Here is a 6,506-nt window from a genome sequence, read left to right on the forward strand (position 1 = left end):
AGTAGGTGATTCTGCCCTTCGAGCCAGCACCACCATTCATTATGATCATGGCTTAACATCCTCAATCTGTATCCTGTTCCTGCCTTAGTCCTATAACCCTTGACTCCACGATCCTTCAGAGTTCTATTCAACTCTTTATTGAAAGAAAACCTCCTGCTGTCTCGGGTTCTTCATTCCATTGACTTCAAATCTTCACAGAATTCAACAGACCTTGTTACATATTCATTTCCTCACATTTGTTCAGATCATTATGTGCATAGTGTGACAGTGGGAGTGCACTTGCCCCACAACCCAGGGGTCAGACCATAGTCTTGGAACCGTACTGTTTTATTTCTCATAAAGCAACACCAGGGAGAAATATCTGCTGCTCTGCATGATTTACGAAATTCAATTATTCATAAGGTCATAGCTTTGCGTGCATCTGTGACGAGGTGGCCGAGAGGTTAAGGCGATGGACTGCTAATCCATTGTGCTCTGCACGCGTGGGTTCGAATCCCACTCTCGTCGCTGTCATCAACGGCTTTCAATGGTGCTGTTTTCAGAGGATCACGGCTGTCGTATGGAAACTGGGATTCTAATAGTTTTTTTTATCTGCATTGACGCTATGACAAAAATCTCAAAGAATAGTTTGAGCCTGTTAAATAAATTACATTGCAATGTCGGTTGCATTGGGATAATGAAAAGGAGCGCGATTTTCTTTTTCAAGTCAAGTTGCTGTGAACATTTTTTCGTATGAAAGACATCCAGGAAAATCAAATACCGAGAGCTGCGAAGTGCATGTTATGCAAAGGGATCTTAATGAATGTTTTGTCAGATGAAATCTGGAGGAGGTTGAGTGGAAGTAATTCATCCTGGTGAGAAGAGCACAGCGAGACAGCACAAAATAATGGAGATATTTCAAAATGGGCATGGCGTGGGTTTAGGGGCACTGAGAACTGGCTGTAAATGCACAGTGGAGAATTGCCAATGTGGGTGCCGTGCATGGGCACGGAGAGACTTACACATTGGTCTCACCTTCGCCCCTTGCTCTCGCCGTTAATGAAGGCTGGACATAAGGCACAGATAAACACAAGATGTGAGAAGCAATCTCCCTCACGTTATACACACACTGGATGCATTACATTGAACTATGAACAACTGGAGAAATCAGCATGTTACCTTTCAGGAGTGAAACTAAACTGTGGATCAATAACCGCAGATTCATGCAACATAAACATGAAAAATGATTTAAAATGTAGGGTGTAGGTTTGCTCGCTGAGCTGTAGCTTTGATATCCAGACGTTTCTTTACTTGGCTAGGTAACATCATCATCAGTGGCGACCTCCAAGTGAAGCGAAGCTGTCGTCTCCTGCTTTCTATTTATATCTTTCTCCTCGATGGGGTTCCTGGGGTTTGTGGTGATGTCATTTCCTGTTCGTCTTCTGAGGGGTTGATAGATGGCATCTAGATCTAAGTGTTTGTTTGTGGCATTGTGGTTGGAGTGCCAGGCCTCTAGGAATCCTCTGGCGTGTCTTTGCTTAGCCTGTTCCAGGATAGATGTGTTGTCCCAGTCGAAATAGTGATATTTTTAATCCGTCTGTAGGACAACGAAGGAGAGAAGGTCCTGTCTTTTTGTGGCTAGCTGGTGTTCGTGTATCCTGGTGGCTAACTTTCTTCCTGTTTGTCTTACGTAGTGTTGGTGGCAGTCCTTGCATGGAACTTTGTAGATGACGTTGTTTTTGTCCACGGGTTGAACTGTGTCTTTTAAGTTTGTTAGTTTTTGTTTGAGAGTGTTGATGGGTTTGTGTACTACTTGGATTCCGAGGGGTCTTAGTAGTCTGGCTGTCATTTCTGAAACTTCTTTGATGTATGGTAAGGTGGTTAGGGTTTCTGACTGTGTTTGGTCTGCTTGTCGTGGTTTGTTCTTGAGGAATCTGCGGACTGTATTTTTTGAGTATCTGTTCTTCTCGATTACATTGTAGAGGTGGTTCTCCTCTGTTTTCCGAAATTCGTCTGTGCTGCACTGTGTGGTGGCTCGTTGGAATAGTGTTCTGACACAGCTTTGTTTGTATGTGTTGGGGTGGTTGCTGATGTAGTTAAGTATTTGGTCAGTGTTTGTCGGTTTTCTGTATACGCAGGTTTGTCGTTCTCCATTGTCCTTTCTTTCTACTGTGATGTCCAAGAGTGCGAGGTTGTTTCCGGTTTCTTCCTCCTTGGTGAACTTTATGCCTGTGAGGGTGTTGTTGATGATGTTAAATGTCTTTACTATCTTGTTTTGTTTTGTGATGACAAAGGTCATCTACATAGCGGACCCAGATTTTTGGTTTGATTGTTGGTAGGGCTGTTTGTTCTCGTCTTTGCATTACCGCCTCTGCAATGAATCCTGATACCGGAGATCTAATGGGTGTGCCGTTGGTTTGTTTGTAGATATGTTGTTGAAAGTGAAGTCGGTGGTGAGGTACAGGTCCACGAGCTTCATTATGTTTTCGTTGGTAATGTGATTGATGGTTGTTGGTGTGTCTGTGATGGTCTCTTTAAAAGTTTGGTAAGTGTTTCGTTTGCCAGGCCGATGTTGATGGAGGTGAACAGTGCTGTTATGTCGAATGAGATCATTGCTTCTTCTTCCTGTATTTTGGTTTTTTTGATGATTTTTAGGAATTCCTGGGTGGAGTGGATAGAGTGCTGTGACTCTTCTATGAGGCATTTCAGTCTTGTGTATAGTTCTTTGGCCTGTCTGTAAGTTGGTGTTCTGGGTAAAGAGACTATGGGTCTGAGGGGGGCTCCTCGTTTATGGATTTTTGGTTGTCCGGTTCGACTTGGGCAACACATTGATCCTGGGACAGTCTAAGCAAAGACATGCCAGAGAATTCCCAGAGGCCTGGCACTCCAACCACAACGCCATAAACAAACACATGGATCTAAATGCCATCAACCCCGCAGAAAACGAAAAGGAAATGACATCACCACAAACCCCAGGAACCCCATCCAGGAGAAAGATACAAATAGAAAGCAAGAGACAACAGCTTCGCTTCACTTGGAGGTCGCCACTGATGATGTTACGGAGCCAGATAATGAAACGTCTGGATATCAAACCTACAGCTCAGCAAGCAAACCTACACCCTAAACCTCAACCTGAGCTACACATCTTCACAAATCTTGCGATTGAAAGTGTCTTTATACGCATATCATTAATAGACTTTTCGTTATAATAACCGTCTGGTTGTAAGAAGAAGACACCACATTTCAAGATGGATGACAACGTTACCAATTTTGTTTTGAAATTGAGATCTATTTGATCATTTTAAACAGTGAACAAGTTCATTTTAAATAATGCAAACCACATTCTCTCACCTGGAATAAAAGTGTGATTTCAATATAAACATTGTCCTTGCTAAGTCGCAGTTACTCAACATGAAAAATAGGTTGTAATTTTTATTCAGCTTACATCAATTAGCACCATTATCTTACTTTGGCTTGGCTGCAGTATGCACATGTTAAATAAGGTTTAAGAAATAATGACTTTTGGAAATAATGATTCGGTGGTGACTAAAAATAATATTAGGTTCTCATGATCCGGATATTCCACCAATGGCTCCAGTCGTGGAAATGTTCAGTGGGCAGTATTTCTATGATGGTATAGAAGTATGTGAGCTGCCAGGGATGTGAGCTCCCACTTCATCTGGAGCAGCGTCTTTTGACGTGGACCAGGGAGCATTGTGACATCCGTCTGTGCGTTCCAACCACACCTGGAGCAGCTTCTGTTGACATGGAGCAGCATGGATCATTGGCACATCCGAATGCAAGATCCATCCTCATTTGGAGCAGCTTCAGTTAGCATGGAGCAGGGAGCTTTGCAAGATCCATATGTGAACTCCACTCTCACCTGGATCAGCTTTTAATGACATGTAGCATCAGGGAGCATTGGGACATCAGAGTGATAGATCCAACCTCAACTGGCCTTCTTCTATTGACATGGAGGAGGGAACATTGGGATATCAGACTGGGAGCTCCAAGCTCACAAGGACCAGCGTTTAATGACATGTAGCAGCTGGGAGCATTGGGACATCAGAATGGGAGCTCCAAATTCAAGTGGAGCCGCTTCTATTGACATGGAGCAGCAAGGAGCATTGGAACGTCAGGTTGGGAGCTCCAACATCACCTGGCAAAGCTTGTATTGACATGGAAGAGGAGGGAGGATTAGGACATTAGGCTGGGGGAAAAGTTATTCAACTGCTTTAATCTGAAGTAAAATATGTTTCAACACCTCAGATGTTAATTGATTTATGAAGAATCTTTCCCGGGAAAATAATTAATTCTTTAGATAGTAAAGACAAGTCCTGAAAATATTCAACTCAGGAAAACGCATTGGTACAGAGAGAAATGGGAGTGATGTTTCATGTCTTTGTCTTTTCTTTTCTGGCCGACTCTGCACTCGAATACATTACCGGAAGGACATTTTCACTCATTTCCTTCAAAATACGGACAGGTCATTAACGTCATCTAAAGCTGAAAATTAATGGGAATATGCGCTGTTATGATTAGGCTGGAGTTTACCTCAAATTATGGTGAAAACGCTTCAAAGTCACTTGCAATTTCCAAGATCAGCAGTGACCTCATTGATTGGCTGATCAGATTGTGAATGGTCGTTGTTTTGAGGACAATTTGAAGTGAATCAATGATGGTGATTATCTTTGTTCTTTGTTCACCTTGGGACTGTTCCTGCTATTGCTCATGTCCTTGTTAACACCACAGATCTGCAGCGTGTAAAATCTCAGCTGTGAATCTGGCCAGTGGTACGACCATTCGTATAGCTGGCTTCGGATCAGGCAGTTGTAAGTTCGAATTTTACTTTGCGCAAGCGCATTGTGGAGATTCATCACAAATCCAACCTAATCACTTTTGTAATGCTGAGGTTGATAATATTTGAAATTTTCATCTTCACGAGCGAAAATTCTTTCACTGTCTTCGATCAGTTAAACATTACCAAATGCTATCAGAGTAAAAATCACACAGCACCAGATGGTATCGAACAGACATATTTGGAAGCACTAGTGTTCCATTCACTGCTTCTTCATCAGGTATTTGTCAACTGTTGGAATCTAAAATGGCTTTGTGTGATTATTAAATGTATCCACCCCAGTCCAACACCAACACCTCCAAATCATGGGTACCGTCGACACCACGAACGGATCGGTTAATGTCCAGATGATCTTCCAAAAGATCGTGCATATTGACACATACACCAAGTTTCTGCAGAAAAACACCCACTTGATGAAGGAGCGGCTCTCCGAAATCTAGTGCTTCCAAATAAACTCGCTGGACTCTGCCCTGATATTGTGTAATTTTTAACTTTGTCTACTCAACTCAAACACTGGCACTTCCACATCATCGACAACATCAGTCATGTCCCACTGTTGTCAGAGAAGGCAATCCTGGATTAGCCCAATACATTGCTCATGGGTACGTTTCGTTTTCAGAAACCAACGCGCTCAATCGCTGCAGCTCCTGTGTATGAAAAGCACAGAAAAGAAATAGCTGAGACTCAGTTTTGACAATATTTTGAAACTCTTTGGGAAGTGGAATCAAAGGAGAATGGAGGATGAACTGTCCGACTGTGGAGAGAGAGGGAAGGCACTAATCCCTTCTTTGAAGAGCTGGGGTATTGACTGATCTAAGGCATGAAACAGGTTCCTGGTAGAGCTGCGCACTCTGCATCAGGAACAAGAAGTCCTGATTTTCTGAACGGTAATGAAACGCAGGCCACTCAGTTAAAGCGCTGAATACTAACCACTAGACCACCAGGGATGAGGGCAGAAGCCGTTGCACCGTTTCTTCATAACACATTTTTGGAATAATGTCACTGCAGATATGTTTCCCCTCAAAAATGATTGAATTATCGCGTGTTTACAGCACAGATCTGGGTCCCTTCATCTCGTTTCCCAACACTTGGTCTGTAACCTTGTATGCTCTGACGTTTCACCTGAGGGCCAATTTCTCTGGAACGTTTTAATCTCGTAAAACACAATAAGTGGGATTAAAGTTTGAGATGGGAACTGAACCCCATTTTTACCCATAGACTGAAGCACGCAGACACGTTTCCCCAAGTGTGTCACAGGCCTCGGGAGAAAACAAGCAGAATTTAAGATTTCACCGACTTGTCTGATGTTGTCCCATTTCAGAGTTCAACACCAATGTCTGGTTACAGCAAAGAAAGGAAGCATTCATCCGCTCCCGTCCCAGTGTTCTTTGCCCATTGTTTCCCCATGACTCTGTAGTTTATACTGCCTCACCTCGTTCTTGCTGCCAAACTTGATCACTGCTCACGCCCGCTATTTCCTGTCCTGCCAAACGGTTTGCCTCAAGTTCTTGGAATGAAAAACAGGAATGGCCTATTTCAAGCACTTTTCTACTTTACAAGGACAGTTTTATCACCACTGAGCAAGCACATTGCCAGCTCAGAGAGAAGGTCTCATCCTTTAGAAACTGAAATGCAAAGATGATTGGACAGCCTCAGTATTGTAAACCAA

At 43.0% G+C, this 6,506-nt stretch overlaps 1 non-coding gene across 1 annotated transcript; it reads left to right on the forward strand.

The window, feature by feature from the left end:
• The first annotated feature begins 425 nt into the window (after positions 1–425).
• Positions 426–507, forward strand: trnas-gcu (transfer RNA serine (anticodon GCU)). The gene has a single exon. It is a non-coding gene; the product is annotated as a tRNA-Ser (tRNA).
• The last annotated feature ends 5,999 nt before the right edge of the window (positions 508–6,506 follow it).

This window comes from Chiloscyllium punctatum, chromosome 13, assembly GCF_047496795.1.
Source record: "Chiloscyllium punctatum isolate Juve2018m chromosome 13, sChiPun1.3, whole genome shotgun sequence".
NCBI classification, from domain to species: Eukaryota; Metazoa; Chordata; class Chondrichthyes; order Orectolobiformes; family Hemiscylliidae; genus Chiloscyllium; species Chiloscyllium punctatum.